General features: G+C 45.5%; 1 protein-coding gene across 1 annotated transcript in view; it reads left to right on the forward strand.

The window, feature by feature from the left end:
• The window catches only part of LOC124798432, a 292,118-nt gene that overhangs the window by 56,269 nt on the left and 212,934 nt on the right, over positions 1–22,915 (forward strand). The window lies entirely within an intron of this gene.

The raw sequence follows: 22,915 nt of genomic DNA on the forward strand, positions 1-22,915 counted from the left end.
GTGTCATGTCTGCTTTCGTATATGCACAATGCACAGGTAATGGTCCTAGCTTCACGGGAATGAGTTGGCACTGCGTTCCTCTCATTGCCCTTTCCTCAGCAAGTGATGTGTTCTTTAAGGAACTCTTCACTCAAGTCCAGACTGCTAAAAATTGTCTTGTTTTATTTGAAATAAAGTGTTAACATTGCATTGTTGATGATTTTTAGATTTGATTGATTTCTACTTTGAACCCTTTTAATATTGCTATCCGAGGGGTCTGTTGCATTATTTTCATTTTCAAATAATAAAACAAAATAGGATCAAAGAATGCAGAGATGTATTCTGGAGGGTGGTATTATATGATTTTTCAGTTTAAAGTCGCATGAGATATACTATAATCAGCAGTCTGATATTTATAAAGCTTCAAAAGCGTTTTGCGATCCATATACAGTGCTTTGGTTGTAGAAGACACTAACCACACTTCAACATACACACTGAAAATGAAAATACATATATAACAAACTGCTCACTCTTCTTGTGGAGGTAATTCAGAATCATCCAGGAACACACATTTTCAAGCAATAAAGAGCTTTCGCTATTCATCTTGCATAATGGAAAAACCTTGCCTCACAGACAAGGTATTTGGGAGTCATTGCTGCACAATCTCCTCCTCCCTTTTATACTTGTGGTGGTTAAATTTTGGAGCTTTGTCAAAATCAAGTAACTCTGATTCAACACTAATGGAACTTGTCATCAATTTGGCTTGTTGCTGCCAGAAAAAATATGATAGGAAGCATCTTAAGGATAGCAAGTTGAATGAACGAAATGAGTAAATTTAACACCACCTGATGACTAGTTAGTTTTACTCTTATTTTCAAGTGTATGTATGTATAATATCTGTTAAACAGTGGAAAGTCCAGGTTTGGAATATCAATAAAATGGAAAGGATGGAGTACTACTCACCACATAGTGGAGTTGCTGAGTCGCAGATAGGCACAATGAAATAGAATGCCTATTTCAGTCATCAGAAATAACACACACACACACACACACACACACACACACACACACACACACACACACACAGTCACTGTCATCTCCAGGCACTAACGTCCAACTGCCTGTGTATGCGTTTTCTATTTTTGACGAAGAGCAACATCTGAAAGCTGAAAATTTCTGACATTCTTGCTCATTGTGCCTGTCTGACACTCGGTTCCTTCTATGTCGAGAGTAGCAATCTTACCTTTTCCATATTGTTGTTGACATTTACATTACCAATTCATAAATAAAGGATTTACTGACCTGTTGAATTTCATATGCATGTTGCTCTTGCAATTTCCCACCTGCTTCTGGATGTTCAAAAGCTCTGGAAATTGATTCCATACGTGAACCATGGCCGTCCTCTCAACCAATCGTTGGTCTAAAGCTACTTATCTTATTCAATGGAAGTTATATTAAAGCATTAGTATGTGCTGTGTTAAAAAGGATCTCAAGCTTTGAACAAAATCTGTTTCTTTTCTCTTAATACTATTCTTCCAACGTGTTTTTGTGGTTACTTCCTTTGTTGATATGAAGCTTTTAATTTTGATACACAGTTTCTCAGCTCCTGTGTCAGAATTCATGTTTGTCTCAAGAAATCGTCCTGTCCTACCCAGCAGATGTAGCACTTTGAAGCATATTTAATTTACCCACCTGCAAATTGTTGAAGAAAACATTTGACGGAGGGGAGTAATACATGAGTAAATAAGTTTCTTACTGTAAACAAACTAACAAGAAAGACACTGTCATTGCTACAGCTACTGCTTTCTCTTGAGAGTGAAGTACTATTTGGATAGTCTGGGTGACTGACCTGTTAATCTCTCCTCCAATGAGATTTGTGACATAAGAAGATATTCAACTTGAGACTGAAGTAAACAGACTTCCTACTCGAGTAATGAATGCATTTGCCATTCATAAGTAATGGTTTTTTAAAATTGATGGTTTTATTTTTATAATTTTGAAGACCCAGAGGCACCTCTTCCCCATATTCTACTTAGCCCAAATTTTATACAGTCAATTTTTACATTAACTGGAACCAAACTGGGGGATATCCCATGAAAAATTATGTATGTTTCTTTCCGTTTCTTTTTTATTTTATTATTTGATTTTTTTTAAAGAAAGTTGCTAAATAATTGCCAATATCATGTACGAGGTCTGTTCAAAAAATTCTGGAACATTGTAATTTCGCGCCAACGGTGTGTTAGAGTAGAATGCGGTTGGCGTCCTTGCATACGCCTGTGTTTAATGTGTAATTGGCGGAAGTTTCATTTTTCTATGTCCGTTAGTTATTGTTCAGTGCTGTATTGAGTAGGATGTTGTACAGTTTGTGAATTTCAAGATGGCAGAGTTATAGGAGCAATGATTCTGCATTAAATTCTAGAAAAACTCATGAAAACTATTACAGACACACCAAATGATGCAGGAAGCCCACAGTGGTGAGTGCTTAAGCTGTACTCGATGTCATGAATGATTCACACGATTTAAAAATGGCCGGGTGGAAGTCAAAGATCACCCTCGTTCAGGACGCCCTCGGGTGTGTACTGACGATGCTCATATCAGGAACATCAACAAAATTATTATGAATTTTTGCCACTGGGACAAACTGTTGCTAAAAAGTTTTGAAATGTTTGGGAGAAAATGTGAGGAGGAAACGGCCTGAAATGTGGCAAGACAATTTGGGCTAATGCATCACAATAATGCACCCACACAGCATCTCTTCTGTCACTGCAAATCTTTGTCCTTTCTCCTCCAATAGGGTTTTCAATAGAAAGAAGTCCACAGGGACCATGTCTGGAAGTATGGAGGATGAGGCAACACAGCGATTTGTTTTTTGTGCAATAGTCGTGCACCAACAGGGATGAATGAGTACGTGCGTTATCGTGATGCATGAATCTTGAATTGTCTTGCCACATTTCGGGCTGTTTCCTTCTCACCTTTAGTCTCAAGCGGAATTCTGGAAGTGGAAACAGCATTGGGTGTGGTGTATCAATTGTGGAGGAGAGTATTTCAAAGGAGACCTTGTACAATAAGTAGAAGGTAAGCAGAGAAAAATTCTGTGGACAAAGCTCCAGAATTTTTTGAACATACCTCGTACATTAAAGTTAGTATACTGTTCCTATAAAGTTAAAGTGCTTGGGATATTGCTGTACAGCTATGTAAATTAGAGTGCAAGTCGCTTGTGGAAGAAGCTTTATTTTATTATATTAGTCTGTCTCATAATATTTTTTCATGGTTTTATACGCTGAGGTGATAAGTCATGGGATAGCAATATGCACCTATACAGATGGCGGTAGTATCACAAGATATAAAAGGATGGTGCATTGGCAGAGCAGTCATTTGTACTCAGGTAATTCATGTGGAAAGGATTTTGATGTGATTGACTGCTTGAGGAAAGTTAACAGACATTTAACGCAGAATGGTAGTTGGAGGTAGATGCATGGGACTCTCCATTTCGGAAATTGTTAGGGAATTCAATATTCTGAGATCCACAGTGCCAGTACTGTGCCAAGAATACCACATTTTAGGAATTACTTCTCAGCACAGACATCACAGTGGCCAATGGCCTTCATTTAACGACTGAGAGCATTGGTTTTTGCGTAGAGTTGCCACTGTTAATAGAGAAGCAACACAGCATGAAATAACTGCAGAAATCAATGTGGGATGTACAACAAGCAAAGGCTAACAGCACATCATCGTCTGCATCACCTCTCCTGGTCCCATGACCATCTTGGTTGGACCCTAGGTGGCTGGAAAACCATGGTCTGGTCAAAAGAGTCCCAATTTGAGCTGGTAGGAGCTAGTTCAGGTATACATGCTAACGTTGCAAGCTGAAGATGGAGAGAAATTGAATGGGTGATTCAGTATGTGAAGGGAAGTGAAAAATCTATCGATGGAAACTCCACGTAGGAATATCAACAATGTGGGAAAAGTCTGATTGCTACATATTATAAAGAAGACATGTTAAATTGCAGACACAATTATAAGACACATACACAAAGTTTTTGGCCCCAGCCTTCATTAGTACAAGAGAAACACACACACACACACACACACACACACACACACACACACACACACACACACACACACAAGTGCACCTCACACACACCCCTGCAGGTCCGGGGGCTAGACTAGGCCCGAGGTATTCCTGCTTGTTGTGAGAGGTGACTAAAAGGAGTCTCTCACATTTTGGCCTTTGTGTGATGGTCCCCTGTTGGGTTTGACCTCCATTTTTCAAAATTTTCCCGAATAGCAAGCCAATTGGGGAAGGACGTCTTACATGGTGCATAGTGTCCATCATGCGATGAGACCTCAGCATCCTTCATTGTGGATCTGCACTTCCTTCGACGTGGATCTGCATTTCCGCTCATTTTCCAGCTGTTGTCGAGGTCACCCTCCTGAGTGCATTTTCCTCCATCCTCTGTGCAGTATCACTTTCTTTGTTGTCGACGATAATGGACTTCTTAGCTTGTTTGCCCCTGATGTCTAGCACAGTAGCCAGTCCGTTGTGGTGGGGCTGCCATGTACCCTGTTGGTTGTAGCCCCCTGACCACGCATGGGCCATTAACTCCCCAAGTATGCCAAGGAGAATATGCCAGTCACCCTGGGGCATCGGGACTCCCACCAATGGCCATCTTACCAGGTGGCCTTTGCTGTGGCCGGGTGGCGCCTGTGGGGAGGACTCCTGGTCACAGTGGGTGGAATCAGGGTGGATGACACGCCATGAAGTGTAGTACGTCATCTCTTTCTGCTGGTCAAACACCAGCAGTCTCTAAGTGGTCAGGGTCTAACTTCAGTGCTAAGAAATACAACCCCAAATTGTTCTCCCCCCTTGGCCACAACATGGGAGGAACGCCAGGCTAAGGATGGCAATGAAGCTTATTCACTCAGGTACCTCGTATGTACGAGAGTTGATGGGGATCTTTCTTGTCAATAAAACGTCAGTTCCTTGTGGACCATTTAGAGGACAATTTTGGGGAGATGGAGGGCTTGTCCAAAATGCGGTCAGGGTCGGTCTTGATCAAAACGGCATCCTTTGCCTAGTCACAGGCACTACTGTCCTGTGACAAGCTGGGGGCTATATCTGTTTCCATCACGCCCCATAAGAGCTTAAATATGGTCCAGGAAATCGTATTTCACAGGGAATTTCTTTTGCAGTCTGATGAGCTGTGTGCCAATTTAGAGTGACGAGCTGTCCATTTCATCTGGCACATCCCCCGGCATCCAAGGGATAATGAGGGTGATGCATTACTTGAGAAGGTCAAGGTGATGGTCTACCGCTCTGACGTAAAGCCATATATCCCTCCCCCAATGAGGTGCTTGAAGTGCTGAAAGTTCGGCCATATGTCTTCCCGCTGTTCTTCCAGTGTAACCTGTCTGGATTGTGAATGTCTTTCACATCCCAATACTCCCTGTGCCCTGCCTCCCATCTGTATCAGCAGCGGAGAGCACCATTCGCCTTGCTCATCAGACTGCAGGATTCTCCAGAAAGAAAGAAAAATAATGGAATACAAGATCCTGGACTGACTGACCTACACTGAGGCTAAGAGAAAATAAGAGAGGCTACATCCTGTGCATATGACGTCAGCCTACGCCGCTGCTACGACAATGGTTCTACCATCTTCCATTCTGCCACATACAGTTGGCTCTGAGCCGTCAGACTCCACCTGCCCCCTTGATGCTTCTCAGCCGCAGAAGCGTAAGTCGTCTTCGGCTCCTCTCACCAGGAAGGGATCCCTTCCCAGTTTCCTACCAGTGGCAAAGCTGATACCTGCCAGTGTACAAAGCAACCACAGGGTTTCACGGTCCTCCTCATTCCCTAAGGCTGAATCAGTGAAGCCCTCCCAGTTGGACAAATCTAAGGAGCAACGAGAGAAACCCAAAAAGAAAAAGACCCCCAAGTACTAAGGCACTGCGGTGGGACCCACACCACCACTACCTACAAGCTCTGTGTCTGAGGATCAAGTGGAAATTCTGGCATCCGCTGAGGACCTAGAGCTCGCTGGGCCCTCAACACAGTGGATGTCAATCGCGGAGGTACTCATCTGGTGGCAGCAGGTGATGCTGAGGTGTAGACTGTCTCATTGAGTGTTCTGTGCCTTCCCAGTCTGACAATCATGTAATCCTCCAATGGAATTGTGGCGGTTTTTTCCAACGCCTGGCTGAGCTACGGCAACTGTTAAGCTTTACACTGCTTTCTGCATAGCCCTCCAGGAAACCTGGTTCCAGGTAATGCGGATCCCTGCCCTCTGCAGCTGTAAGGGATATTACAGGAGCTGTAGTGACTATAATAGTGTTGTGTGAAGTTTGTGGCTATGTCCTGAACTCAGTATATGTAGTGAACCTGTGCCCAAATAAACCCCTCTTGAAGCTGTGGCTGTCAGGATAAGGACGACACAAGAAATAACTGTCTGCAATGTATATCTTCCTCCAGATGGTGCAGTATCCGTGAACACCCCTGTGGGTCCGGAGGTTAGGATAGGCTGAGGCATTCCTGCCTGTCGTAAGAGGGGACTAAATGAGTCTCTCACATTTTGGCCTTTATGTGATGCTCCCCTGTAGGGTTTGATTTCCATAGTTGCAAATTTTTCTGAAGAGCGAGCCAATTGGGGAAGTGCGCCTTACATAGTGCATTGTATCCATTGTGCATTGAGATCTTTAGCCCGCTTTCTTGTTGTCTGATTGCAATCCCACTCACTCTCCGCCTCTTGGGTGCAGTTTCTGCCATCCATTATGCTGTGTCGCTTTCTGCGCTGACGATGACCATGGACTTCTTTGTAACTGATATCCAGTCAGTCCGTTGTGGTGGGGTCACCACGTACTCTGTTGGTTGTAGCCCCCTGACAACACAGGGATCACTCTGCTGATTCCTGCGTGGTTAACTTCCCACCTATTCCAAGGAGTAGATGCCTATCTCCCTGGGGCATTGAGACTCCCGGCAATGGCCATCCTTCCAGGTGGCTCTTGCTGCAGATTGGTGGCGCCCGTGGGGAGGGCCCAGGTTCGGAGTGGGTGACATCAGGGCGAATTAAACGCAGTGAAGCGTGGCACATCATCTCTTGCTGGTGGCCAGCCGCCAGCAGTCTCTTAAGCATTCCAGGGCTCAATTTAATGCAAACACATATGATCCCAGATTGTTTCCCTCTCTGGCCACACCATGGGAGGAATGAAAGACTAAGAATGGCAGCGAAGCTTATTCACCCCGCTACCTAGTATATACGAGAGCTGATGGGGAATGCTTTGTGTCCATGAAGCCTCAGTTCTTTGTAGAGCATTTAGAGGAAACGTTTGGGGAGGTGGAGGGCTTATCCAAAATTCGCTCTGCGTCAGCTTTGATAAAAACAGCATCCTCTGCCCAGTCACAGGCATTACTCGCTTGTGACAAGTTGGGGATGTTTCACTTACCATCACTCCCCATAAGACTTTAAATGTGGTCCAGGGTATTATATTCCACAGGGACCTTCTTTTGCAGTTTGATAACAAGCTGCACACCAATTTAGAGCGGTGAAGGGTTCATTTCGTCCTGTGCGTTCGTCGGGGTTTGAGTGATAATCAGGTTGCCATCGGTGCCTTCATCATGGCGGCCTTTGAGGGTGATACATTGCTTGAGAAGATCAAGGTGATGGTCTACCGCTGTGACGTCGAGCCCTATATCCCTCCCCCGATGCGGTGTTTTAAGTGCTGGAAGTTTGGCCATATGTCCTCCCGCTGTACTTCCAGCCTGACATGTCGAGATTGTGGATGCCCATCACATCCCAATACTCAATGTGTACCTCCTCCCATCTGTGTCAACTGCGGAGAGCATCATTCACCTTGCTTGCCAGACTGCAGGATTTTACAGAAAGAGCAGAAAATCATGGAATATAGGACCCTGGACCAACTGACCTACACTGAGGCTAAGAGATAATATGAATGACTCCATCCTGTGTGAATGACTTCCCCTTATGCTGCCGCTTCGACAACAATGATAGCCCCTTCAGTTCAGTGAATTCCATTTGGTTCCCTGAGCTGTAAGACTACACTGTCCCCGTGACCGTGGGGGCCCACTACCCTCCCTGTTGGTCCTGTGTCACCTACTTCCCGAGCAACACCCCCCCCCTACCCCCCCACGCCCCCACCCCACTCATTGTGGACGTCCGTCCCCACTTCTAAGCCGGTGAAGCGTCAAACTTCTTCAGCTCCTCTCGCTTGGAAGGGGTTTCTTCGGTCCCTCCCTTCCTAGGTTTCCACCAGTGGGAAGGATGACACCCACGAGTGATGTAAGTGCCCACAAGCAGCTGGTCGTAGGGCTTCACGATTCTCCTCAGTCCCGTAGACTGAATCAGTGAAGCCCTCCCAGCCTGTGAAACCCAAGGAGCAGCGGGAAAAGTCCAAGAAGACCTCTAAGGCCAAGGAACTTGTTGTGATGCCCACCCCAACGCAACTTACAAGCTCTGCGTCTGAGAATGGGGTGGAGATTCTGGCGTCCGCTGAGGACCTGGATCTCGGCGGACCCTCAGACACCATGGAAGTCGATTGCACGGGCACTCAGTCGGTGGCAGCAGGTGATCCAGTGGCGTAATGTGCCCCCCTTCACATATTTTTTGGTCGCGGAGAATGTCATTTTTCAGTGGAATTGCTGCGGTTTTTTCCATGACCTTGCTGAGCTCTGTCAACTTCTCAGCCTTCACCCTTACCTTTGCATTGCTCTCCAGGAAACTTGGTTTCTGACGATGTGAACCCCTGCCCTCTGTGGCAATCGGGGTTGCTATAAGAATCGGGCAGCTCATGAGAGGTTATCTGGTGGAGTCTGTGTCTACGTTCTTAACTCTCTTTACAGCGATTGTATCCCTCTTCAAACACCTTCATAGGCTGTTGCTGTTTGGGTGTGGATGCCTCAGGCTGTTACTGTCTGCATTCTCTGTCTTCCACAGGACGGTGATGTCCCACAGCATGTATAGGCTGCACAGATAGCCCAATTGCCGCCACCTTTTTTGTTGTTGGCTGACTTTAACACCAATAACTCTTTGTTGGGTGGATTGGTGGCAACAGTCCGAGGCACTGTCGTTGAGCAAGTGTTGGCACAGCTCGACCTTTCTCTTCTAAATGATGGTGCTTCTGCACATTTCAGTGAGGCGCATGGCATGTACTCAGCCATCGACCTTTCGGTCTGCAGCCCTGGCCTTCTACCGTATGTCCAATAGAATGTGCATGAGACCTTGTGCGGTAGTGACCACTTTCCAATCTTTCTGTCACTGCCCCAGTGCCACTCACCTGCGCGTCTCCCAAGATGGGCTTTGAATAAGACTGACTGGGACTCGTTAGCCTCCATTGCCACTCTTGGGCCTCTTTCTCATGGCGCTGTTGTTGTGGTTCACACGATCACCACTGGCATTGTTTCTGCCGCAGAATCTGCAATTCCCTGTTCTTCCGGGTCCCCTCTGCAGAGGACTGTGCCTTGGTGGTCAACGGAGATCACTGAGGTGATTAGATATCGCAGGGGAGTCCTCCAGCTCATAAGTGGCACTCATCATTGGAACACCTCATTACCTTTAAACGACTCTGATGCCTTATTTGCTGATGGAAGCAGGAGTGCTGGAAATGGTATGTCTCCACCATTGGCACCTGTACCACTCCATCGCAGGTTTGGTGCACGATTAGGCGACTCTAGGGGTATCAGACACCCATAGGCGTACCTGGGCTTTCGCTAATTGGAGCAGACTATACTGGTTCAGGCATGGTTGCAGAGCTCTTAGCAGAGCATTATGCTCAGAATTTTGCTTCTACAAATTACTCACTGGCCTTCCGCTCCCTGAAAGAGCGTTTGGAAGGTCGGAGCCATTCATTCCATACGCGCCACCCTGAATCGTACAATGCTCCATTCAGTGAGTCGGAATTCTACAGTGCCCTAGCCACTTGCCCTGATGCAGCTCCCGGGCCGGATCACATCCACTATCAGATGCTCAAGCACCTCTTAGTGTACTGCCAGCGATACCTCCTCAACCTTTTCAACCGTATCTGGCTTGAGGGCGAGTTCCCCTCTCAATGGCGGGAAAGCATTATCATCCCATTGATGAAGCCTGGCAAGAACCCCCTGGAGGTGGACAGCTACTGCCCTATTAGCCTCACCAACGTTAGGTGCAAGTTGCTTGAACGTGTGGTCAGCCGGATGTTGAGTTGGCTACTTGAGTCTTGGTTCCTTCTGGCTCTGTCCCAGGGTGAGTTCCGTAAGGCCCACTCTGCCACCAATAATCTGGTCTGCTGGGAGTCTGCCATCTGCACGGCTTTTGGATGTCGTCAACATCTGGTTACCTTCCTTTTTGACATGTGGAAGGCGTAAGATACGACGTGGCGACATCACATCCTCACCACGCTTTGTGGGTGGGGTCTTAGGGGCCCGCTCCAGATTTTTCAAAATTTTCTGTTGCTTTGTTCCTTCCATGTGCAAGTTGGTTCTTCCCATAGTTCCTCCCAAGTTCGGGAGAATGGGGTCTGGCAAGGCTGTGTCTTGAGTGTCTGCCTCGTTTTAGTTGCTATCAATGGGCTAGCTGCAGCTGTGGGAACGTCTGTATCGGCTTCTTTGTATGCTGATGACTTTTTGCCAGTATTATATCTCCACTGGCATTGCGGTTGCTGGACGGGGGCTACAGAGTGCAGTCTTGGGCCGTCACCCACGGCTTCCAGTTCTTGGCTGCCAAGACCTGCATCATGCATTTCTGCCGGTGTCGCACTGTTTACCCTGAGCCACAACTTTGTGATGGCAAACCTCTTGCCTTGGTGGAGACTCATCAGTTTGTGGGCTTGCTTTTTGAGGTCCGGTTGACTTGGCTCCCTCATATTCCGCAGCTGGCGGCATCTTAACGCTCTTCGTTGCTTGAGTCACACCAGCTGGGGTGCCAATTGGTCTACCCTTCTAACACTGTATCAGGCGTTGATTCAGTCCCGTCTCGATTATGGGAGCCTGGTTTACAGTTCGACATCGCCTTCTACGTTGAGGTTGCTTGACCCTATACTTCACCGTTGTATCCGACTTGCAACTGGAGCTTTCCGCACAAGCCCTGTAAAAAGCCTACTTGTGGAGGCTGGTGTCCCTCCATTGTGGCTCCAGCACCAACGACGACTGGCCTCTTATGCTGCACATGTTTGTAGCTTACCCAGGCATTCAAATTACCGTCTCCTGTTCCTCAACTCGGTCGTCCATCTTCCAGAACAGCGGCCCCGATCAGGGTGTACGATCGCGGTTTGCGTCCAGGCTCTTCTCTCTGGGCTTGATTTTTCCCTCTCCCACCCCTTTTCCAGCCAGTATATGTATACCCCCGTGGTGTGTCTCCCACCCATGCCTTCGGCTGGATTTGGCACAGGGCCTGAAGGACTCACACTCCCGAGGCCCTCCCCCGCTGCTTTCTTTCCATCCTTGCCGCATTCACGGTTCTGATGAGGTCTATACCGACAGTTCGATGGTTGCTGGTCGAGTTGGTCATGCTCTTACTCTTGGGGATCATTCTGAAAAATGCTCATTGGCGGCTGGCTGCAGTATTTTCATTGCCGAGCTGGTTGCCATCTATCGCGCCCTAGAGTATATCCGCTCCTGCTCACGTGAATCCTTCGTTATCTGTGGTGACTCCCGGAGCAGTTTATGAGCTATCGACCAGTGTTTCCCTTGCTCTCGTCTGATGATTGCTATCAAGGAGTCTATCCATACTCTTGGCAAACAGGCTGTCAGTGCACCGGCTTTGGAGATTGGCCTTTCGGAGTTTGACCTTTCGGAGTTTGATCTCCATTCATTTTTGCGGCAGAAGGTCCTTGGTACCTGGGGTGATGAATGGCGCACCTGCCTTCACTGAGCAAACTTTGGATCGTCAAGGAGACTACCAGTGTGTGGCGCTCCTCCTTGCGATCCTTTCGCAAGGACTCTGTTGTACTCTGCCGGCTGCGCATTGGCCACACCTTGATGATGCACGGTTATTTATTGCGCCGTGACAGCCCACCTCTCTGTTGCTGTGGTTCAGCTTTGACAGTGGTCCACATTTTGTTGGACTGTCTGCTTTTAACTGCTCTCAGACAGACATTTGTGCTTCCTGATACGCTCCCTCCACTTTTATCGGATGATGCTCCCATGGCACACTTAGTTTTGAGTTTTATTCATGCAGGGGGCTTTTGTTGCTCGATCTGAGGGTTAGTCTCTTTCTTTTGTGTTAAGTCTGGCCTTTGGCCTAAGGTTTTAGATTGGGCTTTTTAGTGTGTCTCTTGGTGGTTGGCTTTTCCTTTTTTTGTTTCCAGGGTTGGCCGGCCACTGTAACACTCTGTGTGTTTTTAATTCCTCTTTTCTGGTCTTTGTCTGTCTTTCTCGTTTTGTGTTATCCCTTGTCGTCTCCGTTGCTTGTTTTTGTTCCTTGTGGGTGTTCCATGATTGTGGAAAAAGGGAGCGATGGCGTTTTTAGTCTGGTCCCTTCAACCTCCACAAACTAACCAACCAACCCTATCCCTGAACATATTGGCTGCACTGATTGATGAGCTCCCTAAACCTCCTTTCCTACTTTTGGGAGATTTTAACGCGCATAACCCCTTGTGGGTGGCACCATACTTACTGGCGGAGGTAGGGAGGTCGAAAATTTCCTGTCACAACTGGATCTCTGGCTCTTAAATACGGGTGCCCCCACACATTTCAGTGTGGCACGTGGCACATGTTCGGCCATTCATCTCTCAGTTCGCAGTCCTGGCCTTCTGCCATCTATCCACTCGAGAGCATATGATGACCTGTGTGGTAGTGACCACATCCACATCATCCTGTCACTCTCCCGGCGTCATGCCCGCAGATGGCTACCCACATGGGCTTTAAACAAGGCAAACTATGCTGTCACCACTGAATCTCCCTCCACATGGTGCCATCAAAGTTGTTGTTGAGCAGGTCACTACAACGATCATTTCTGCGGCGGAAAACTCGATCTCTCATTCTTTAGGGTGCCCCTGGCAAAAGACAGTCCCTTGGTGGTCGCTGGAAGTTCCTGAGGCAATTAAAGAGCGTCGATGTGCTCTACAGTGACATAAGCGGCACCTTTCCCTAGAGCACCTAATAGCCTTTAAGCAGCTCCTTGCCCACGTTCGCCAGCTTATAAAGCGACGGAAACGTGAGTGTTGGGAGAGGTATGTATCGACCATTGGGTGCCATAGATCACCATCCGAACTGTGGACGAAGATTAGACATCTTTTTGGGTACTAGAGCCCAACAGGTGTCCCTGGCATGATGCAAACATAATTGTCGAGCACTTTGCTGGGCACTATGCTCAAGCTTCTGCGTCAGAGAACTACCCCCCAGCCTTCCGCACCCTCAAACAACAGATGGAAAGGAAAGTCTTCTTGTTTACTACATGCCACAGTGAACCCTATAACACACCATTTACGGAGTGGGAGCTTCTCAGCACCCTTGCACATTGCCTCGACACATCTCCTGGGCCGGATTGGATCCACAGTCAGATGATTAAACATATCTTGTCTGGCTACAAATGACATCTCATCATCATCTTCAACCGGATCTGGTGCGATGGCGTCTTTCCGTCGCAAGTGCAGGTGAGCGCCATCATTCTGGTGCTGAAACCCAGTCAAAACCTGCTTGATGTGGATAGCTACCGGCCCATCAGCCTCACCAACTTTCTTTGTAAGCTGCTGGAATGTGTAGTGTGTCGGCAGTTGGGTTGGGTGCTGGAGTCACGTGGCCTACTGGCTCCATGTTAGGGCGTGTTTCACCAGGGTCGCTCTACCACTGATAATCTTGTGTCCCTTGAGTCTGCCACCCGAACAGTCTTTTCCAGATGCCAAAATCTGGTTGCTGTTTTCTTTGACTTACGGAAAGCATATGATGAGATTTGGCGACATCGTATCCTTGCCACATTGTGAGAATGGGGTCTCCAGGACCCACTTCCAATTTTTATCCAAAACTTCATGTAGCTCTTTACTTTCCACGTCCAACTCGGTGCCTCCCATAGTTCTCCCTGTATTCAGGTGAATGGCATTCCACAGGGCTCTGTATTGAGAGTGTGTCTATTTTTAATGGCTATTAGTGGTCTAGTTGCAGCTGTAGGGCTGTTGGTCTCACCTTCTCTGTATGCAGAGGACTACTTCTGCATTTCGTGCTGCTCCTCCAGTGCTGGTGTTGCTCAGCGGTGCCTACAGGCTGCCATTCACAAGGCACAGACATGGGCTCTAGCCCACGGCTTCCAGCTTTCAGCCGTGAAATTGTGTGTCATGCATTTGTCGGCGTTGCACAGTTCATTCAGAACCCGAATTTTACCTTAATGACGATCCACTCACCGTAGTGGAGACACATCAATTCTTAGGACTGGTTTTAGACGCCCGATTGACTTGGCTACCTCACCTTCGTCAGCTTAGGTGGCAGTGCTGGCAGCACCTCAATATCCTCCGCTGCCTGAGCAGCACCAAATGGGGTGCAGATCAAGAGAGCCCTTGTTCAATCCCGCCTTGACTATGGGAGTCTGGTTTACTGTTCGGCGGCGTCCTCAGTGTTGCGTTTACTCACCCCAGTGCACCACTGTGGCGTTCGCCTAGTGATGGGAGTGTTTAGAAAGAGTCTGGTGACCAGTGCCCTGGTGGAGGCCGGCGTCCCTCCATTGAATGTTAGGCGTGCACAACTGCTCGCCAGTAATGTTGCACACGTTCATAGTCCTCCTGCACATCTGAATTACCGTCTCCTTTTCCCAACCAAGGCGGTTCATCTCTCGCATGAGCGGCCCAGGTCAGGACCTACGATTGCGGTTCACGTTTGGTCCCTTCTGTCTGAACTGGAGTCCTTCCCGTTACCGCCTCTCCTTGAGGTTCATTCACATACACCTCCATGGTGTACACCCAGGCCACAGATTATTCTGGACCTTACACTTGGCCCTAAGGACTCAGTTAACACTGCGGCTCTCCAGTGTCACTTCCTCTCGATTCTCAGTATGTACTGCAGGTTTTCTCTTTTCTTCCAGCTGTTTTTTGTATGTCTCGATTATTTTACTCCCACCATTGTGGAATTATTTTAATCTGAATGAATGAGGAACCAATGACCTAGCAGTTTGGTCCCTCCACACCTTTTCAACCAACCAACACCTCACACACACACACACACACACACACACACACACACACACACACACACAAAAGACCACCAACATTGGTAGCTCATGCCAGAATGCAACAATCATGTGTGATGGCAGCAGCAATCTGGAGGCGGTAGCAAAGGGGAAATGTTAGTAGTGTGTGGGTTGTTAAGAGCAAAGTAGACCACCGTGTGGCACAACATGCAGCTGAGCATAACTTGCTTGATTTCAATGGCTGCTTCACTACCCGAGCCATCTGGATCTTTCCCTCCACCAACTTTTTCGAACTTCGTAGATGGGAGTTATCCTTAGAAGACATTCTCCAGCCCAAAATTATGCCAGCCTAAATTTATGGTAACATAATGTCCCAACGCTCTCCACCCAACAGTTTCCACACCCTCTGTCCTATCATCTTTTCTCCACTCTCATCTCTCAGCCTCTTTGTTTGCGACCCTCTGGCAAAGCATTCGCCCATCTTTCCCCACCCTGCTCCTTTCCGCTCCTTTATTCCACAGCCACCTGATGCTGTGCCTGTTGGCATTTGAGCCCCTGCAATCTCTGCCAGAGAGCATTCCTCAGTGGTTCCCCCCCCCCTCCCCCCCCTTTCGCGTCATACACTACTATACCTTTGCCTTCCCTGCCACCTCCAGATTGCTGCTGCCATCCCATGTGATAGTTGTATCTGGCCTGACCTGCCATAGTTGGTGATCATGTGTGTGAGGTGTGCTTTCTTTTGTGTGTGTGTGTGTGTGTGTGTGTGTGTGTGTGTGTGTGGGGGGGGGGGTTCTTTTTCTTGTGAAGGTTGTAGCCGAAAGCATTGTATAGGTGTCTTTTAATTGTGCCTGTCCACAACTTAACGTGTCTTCTTTACGGTAAGTAGCAATCTATCTTTTCCTACATTGTTGGAGATGAATGTCTAATAGTCATTAGGGACTAAAATGTGTTACTGGGGGAAGGAGTAAAAAAAAAGGTTTAATAGGAGAATATGGGCTTGGTACTTGTAATGAGAGAGGTGAGAGTGGAGAAAGACTAATTGAGTTCTACAATAAATGTCAGCTAGTAATAGCAAATACTCTGCTCAAGAATCACAAGAGGAGGAGGCATACTTGGAAAACGCAAGTAGATATGGGAAGATTTCAGTTGGATTACATCATGGTTAGGCAGAGATTCTGAAATCAGATACTGGATTGTAAGGCATACCCGGGAGCAGACATAGACTCAGAGACCAGTCACACAGGATCAAAGCCAAAGAAGTCGGATATGGAAATGTGAAGATACACACTTAAAGTTCTCTAAGGCTATAGATACTGCAGTATCTCTGAAAAGGACAGTCACAGAAGTTGGAAAGAAAAACATAGGTACAAAGAAGGTAACTGCGGAGAAACTGTGGGTAAAGAAGAAATACTTCAATTGACTGATGAAAGAAAGAAGTACAACAAAGTTTAGGGAAATTCAGGAATACAATGTAGCTGATAATGTAAGCAAGACCAAGGAAAAATTAAGACACATTCATAGGATTTGTCAACCTGGAAAAGGTGTTAGACAATGTGAAATGATGAAAAATATTCGAAATTCTGAGAAAAATAGGGGTAAACTATTGAGAAGGGTGGGTAATATACAATATGTACGAGAGCCAAGAGTGAAAAATGAGTTGAAGACAAAGAAATAAGTGCTCGGATTAAAAAATGTGTAATACAGGGATGTGATGTAGTCATCTGCCCCTAATGTTCATTCTGTACATGGAAGAAGCAATGACAAAAATAAAGAGTGCAAGAATGGAATTAAAATTCAGTGTGAAAGGATATCAGTGATAAGATTTGCTGGTGACATTGCTATCGTCAGTGAAAATGAAAAATTGCAGTATATGCTGAATGGAATGAACAGTCTGAGTACAGAATATGGATTGAGAGTAATTCGAAGAAAGGTGAAAGTAAGAGGAGTAGCAGAGACGAGAACAGCAAGAACCTTAACATCAGGACTGATGATCACTTAGTAGATGAAGCTAAGGAATTCTACTACCTAGGCGGCAAAATAACCCATGATAGACAGAGCAAGGACATAAAAAGCAGACTAGCACTGGCAGAAAGGATGTTTCTGGCCAAAATAAGTCTATTGTATCAAAAATAGGTCTTAATTTGTGGAAGAAATTTCTGAGAATGTGCGTTTGGAGCCCAGCATTGTAAGTAATGAAACTTGGAGTGTGGGAAAGCTGGAACAGAAGAGAATCGAAGCATTTGAATTGTGGTGCTACAGCATAATTTTGAAAATTGATGGCCTGGTAGGGTATGCAATGATGAGGTTCTCTACAGAATTGATGAGGAATGGATTGTATGGAAAACACTGACAAGAAGAAGGGACAGGATGGGAGGATGTCTGTTAAGACATTAAGGAATAACTTCTTGGGTGTTGTAGGCACCTAAAGAGAGTAAAAACTGTAGAGGAAAGCTGAGATTGTATATAATGTTAATTAATTAATAATATAATATAAATTAATAATTTGAATAATGTATATTGGAATATAATTAAGGACTTAAGTTGCAAGTGCTACTCTGAGATGAAGAGGCTGGCACAGGAGAGGAATTCATTGCGGGTCGCATCAAACCAGTCAGGAAACTGATGACTTAAAGAAAAATAGCTGGTCGCAGGGTTTGAGTGTGGTGCAGACCCCATGAAGCCATGGACCCAGGTTTCAACAAGGCAGTGTGCAAGCTAGTTGCAGCTTCATAATGGTATGGGCTGTATTTACATGGAATGGATTGGGTTCTCTGGTCCAATTGAACTGATCATTGACTGGAAATGGTTGTGTGTGGCTACTTGGAGAACATTTGCAACCATTCATGGACTTTGTGTTCCCAAACAACAATTTAATGTGTCAGCCGGCGACAGTTGTTCTTGATTGGTGTGAGGAACATTCTGGATAATTCTCACGCATGATTTGGCCACCCACATCACCGGACATGAATTCTGTCAAAAATTTATGGGGCATTTATAATTGAGTGGTCAGTTTGTGCACACAATCCTGCACCGGCAACATTTTTTCAATTATGGGCAGCTGTAGAAGCAACATTGCTCAATATTTCTGCAGAAAACTTCCAAAAACTTGTGGAGTCCGTTCTGCATTGAGTTCATGCATTATTCAGGGCAAAAGGAGATCCGACATGTATTATTTTCAAAGATCTACGGTTGGCACTGAGGATAGTTTTATGCCTATGAAAGCTCTCTGCATCACAGGACCATATTTGAAGGCAGCAAGGTCACTGCACACCAACTATGGTCCATTGTCTTTAAATGTTGTAGCATTCCCAGAAAGACACTCACTAATGTTTCACATTGTAGAATATCCAGAATTTCACTGGAGAACACCTTGGATTTTGTTGTTCACTTTGTCAGCCACGCAACCATGATATTGACACAATTCACTCTACACATGTTGCACAATATCCATGGTATCACACAGCTGAGTACCAACAGCTCCCAGTCATGTGATGATACTTGATACCACTGAAAAGTTGGCAAATTTTTGTAGGCCAAGCTTCTAGACAAGGTATCTGTGAAGACCTCTTTCACAGTCAGAACTTGATTAATCACTACCAGGCTCACAATGATGTGTCACCGGTAGTATATTTAATAAGCATTTCATAAATATAATAGAAAGCAGAGGGAGGAACAGTTAAAGAGAAAAATGACAGAAGTATGTGGAAAAAGTAACTCTCATCAAATTCAGTTACATGAATGTATCACCAACATCTCCTTCTGAAATTAAGAAAATTATACATTCTCTCAATAAGGAAAGCTCATCTGGTTTTGATTGTATATCCAATAGAGTACTAAAACTTTGTTCCCATATAATAAGCCCAGTCTTATCTGAAATATGTGATACATCACTGTCTCAAGGCAATTTCGAGAGAGACTGAACTATGCCATTGTTAAACCCCTCTTTAAGAAAGGTGATGTGAGAGATGGCAATAACAACCAACCTCTTTCACTGCTGACAACTTAGCAACAATAATATCCTCAGCAAATCACAGTTTGGGTTTCAGAAGAGTTGCTTAGCTGATAATGCCCTTTACATGATCACTCACCATATTTTACAAGCATTAAACAACAAAATATTGCTGGTTTGTATTTCCTGTGACCTATCCAAGGCATTTATCTGAGTGAATCACAATATAATCCTAGATAAATTGAAGTTTTATGGGATGAATGTTATAGCCAACCAGTGGATAATGTCATATCTAACCAATAGAATGCAGAAAGTTGTACCTGGTAATTCAACCAGTATAGTCCGGGTTCCTGAGTCAGGCTGGGGAGTTATCACATATGGGGTTCCACAAGACTAAGTCTTAGGTCCACTATTGTTCATCATGTATGTAAGAGATCTTTCATCTAATTTACAACAAACAGAATTAGTTCTTTTTGCAGATGACACTAGTACTGTAATCAATCCAAGCATACACACAGAATCAGAAGAAATGGGAAATAAAGTTCTTAAAAGTATCATTGACTGATTTTTTGCAATGGCCTCACTCTCAATTTTAAAAAGAGACAACATTTTTAATTCTGCACCTGTAGGGGTTCTGCAACAATGATAAGTGTTAACACATTGCTAGGAAATGATAAATGGGGCAGGAGATTCAAAATTCTTTGGTGTCTGTATTGATGAGAGATTAAACTGGAAAAAGCACATTTTGGAACTTATAAAACAACTCAGCTTAACCACATTTGAATTGAAAATCTTGGGGAGAGGCAAATCAGTAAATTGACATATTTAGCATATTTTCATTCAGTAATGTCATGTGGAATAATGTTCTGGGGTAACTCATCTTAAGAAAGAATGTCTTCATTGCTCAAAAACATTAAGCCAAGAACCCTGTTGTGTAAGAACAGGCTGAGGGGTGGAGGAGCAGTGAAGGTGGTTGTTCCTTGACTTTCTGCACCTGTATCAGAACGGTCATATAGGTTTTCTTGCCACAGGAAATTAATTTGTCCACATCAGGGAACCTTGATCGCATCTCTCCTGCAACTCTGTATTATGCTTGCATGAGGCAAGTGATGTACACCATACTGAGGTAGAGCATCTGAAGCCCCATGGCTGCTTTAGCCTCTTATTAGCAGCAAAACCTTGTCTGTTCACAACATCCGGCCGTAGTAGCTTCATAGAATTGCCAGACAAAAGGAGTTGTTGAGCTGTTTACTTTTCCGAGAGCTTCACACGAGCGGGAACATACCTCCATGTCTGCCAATTTACAGGATACCAACCATCATTTGCAACATAACGCCCAACCAGATTGGTGGTTTCATCTATGGAAATCCAGACCTTTTGGTCAACAGCACTAATTCGTATATTATTGAGCCCACCTTGTAACACACAAATAAATAGTTTTTCTCAAAGTAGATTCATCTGGAAATGGATGTGTTGTGCACTTCTCCCAGCACTATCTGAAATGTGCATTCTTCAGCTTCTCCATTGGGGTGTTGCAAGACACCATAATCTCACACCAGTCCTTGAAGAGTGATTGCACATTTCAAGATGGACTGGTCTTCACAAATAACAGTATTTCTCTAGTGTCATTGTCTACACTTCTCTTCACGCAGCTGCAGTGTTTAGTGGTATTACAGTCTTAAAGATTATGGATAAATTGTTGCAAAATTTACTACAAAGTTCAGGGGAAAAATATGACTTGTAATTGAAATCCCGATGCTAATGATTAGCAACTTACAGAAGTTGTGATCATTCAAAAAAATCCATTTTCTACCTCACTGCTGTAATATTGAATACTGTATTGAATGGTGGTGTGGTGTTTCTCTTCTGCATTCTCAACATTTGCAAACCCCACGCTTCACTTTGTCTTGTTATATAGTTGAATCAGTCATGGCTGTCCTATTGTAATTAAGACAACATTTGGAGCTTTTGAGTCGCAGTTAGGCACAAGAAAGACTTCCACAACTAAGCTTTCGAACATTGACCTTCATCAACATAGACGCGCATGTGCGCGCGCGCGCGCGCGCGCACACACACACACACACACACACACACACACACACACACACACACACAAACTCAACTCACACACATGACTGCATGACTGCAGTTTCAGGCAACTGAAACCACACTGTGAGCAGCAGCACCAATGCTTGACGGGAGTGATGACTGGGTGGGTGTAAGGAGGAGGCTGGGGGGGAGGGGGGAGGGATACTATGGTGTGGGTGGCAGACAGTGAAGTGCTGCAGGTTAGACGGAGGGCGGGGAGAGAAATAAAAAGACTTGGTCTGGTGGTGGAATGACGGCTGTGTAGTGCTGGAATGGGAACAGGGAAGGTACTGGATGGGTGAGGACAGTGACTAACAAAGGTTGAGGCCAGGAGGGTTACAGGAACGTAGGATGTATTGCAGGGAAAGTTCCCACCTGCGCAGTTCAGGTGTTGGTGGTAAGGATCCATATGCCACAGACTGTGAAGCAGTCATTGAAATGGAGAATATCATGTTTGGCAGTGTGTTCAGCAACACAGTGGTCCACTTGTTTCTTGGTCACAATTTTTCGGTGGCCATTCATGTGGACAGACAGCTTGATCGTTGTCATTCCTACACAGAAAGCAGCACAGTGGTTGCAGCTTAACGTGTAAACCACATGACTGGTTTCATAGGTAGCCCTGCCTTTGATGGGATAGGTTATATTAGTGATCAGACTGGAGTAGTTGGGCCAGCTGCAGTGACCGAGCTGCTCTAGGCGCTTCAGTCCAGAACCACGCTGCTGCTATGGTTGCAGGTTCAAATCCTGCCTCGGGCATGGATGTGTGTGTTGTCCTTAGGTTAGTCAGTTTTAAGTAGTTCTAAGTATAAAGGACTGATGACCTCAGATGTTAAGTCTCATAGTGCTTAGAGCCATTTGGAGTAGCTGGAGGTGGGAGTATGTATGGGACAGGTCTTGCATCATGGTCTATTACAGGGGTATGAGCCATGAGGTGAGGGATTGGGAGCAGGGGTTGTGTAATGATGTATGAGTATGTTGTGTAGGTGTGATGGGTGGCAAGGATAGTGGGCAGGACATTTCTCACTTCAGGGCATGATGGGTGGTAATCGAAACCCTGGCAGAGTCATGGGTGGTACTGAGTTACGAGGGGAATGCTGCTCTGTGGATGAACGGTGGGACTTCGGGAGATGGTGGCAGGCTAGAAAGATAAGGCATGGGAGATTTTTTTTTTTTTTTTACAACGTTGGGGGGAAAATTACGGTCGGTGAAGGCTTCAGTGAGACCCTCAGTATATTTCAGGAGGGACTGCTCATCACTGCAGATGCGACCACCATGGGTGGCTAGGCCCATGCCCTGGTGCTGCTGCTTGCAATGTGGTTTCAGTTGCATGTAACTACAGTTGTGTGTGTGAGCTACATTTGTGTGAATATGTGTGCATGCACATGTGTGTGTCTATTGTTGACGAAGGACAATGGCCAAAAGCTTTAATTGTGGAAGTCTTTTTGTTGTGATTATCTGTGACTCAGCAACTCCACTATGTGGTGAGTAGCGACTTTCCTTCTCAATATTGTTACATTCCATCCTGGATTTTCCATTGTTTGACTATTGTAATTAAGTCTGGTTCAAACCAGAGGAAATGGAAGAGAATACAGGTGAGCGAGCACTTCTGGACAATTCAGGTGTTTACTGTTATTTACTTGTGTTTGAAGAAGCATTTTCTTTAAGGGAGCAGAAGAAAACGTAGATAACAAGCATTGTGTATGAATGTTGCAGTATTGTTTCTTGGAACATGAGATACAACACTGATTAGTTAGAGCTACAATGCAAAACTGATATTCAGAGAGCATTGCTTTGC

The sequence above is a fragment of the Schistocerca piceifrons genome, chromosome 5 (assembly GCF_021461385.2).
Source record: "Schistocerca piceifrons isolate TAMUIC-IGC-003096 chromosome 5, iqSchPice1.1, whole genome shotgun sequence".
Classification (NCBI taxonomy): domain Eukaryota; kingdom Metazoa; phylum Arthropoda; class Insecta; order Orthoptera; family Acrididae; genus Schistocerca; species Schistocerca piceifrons.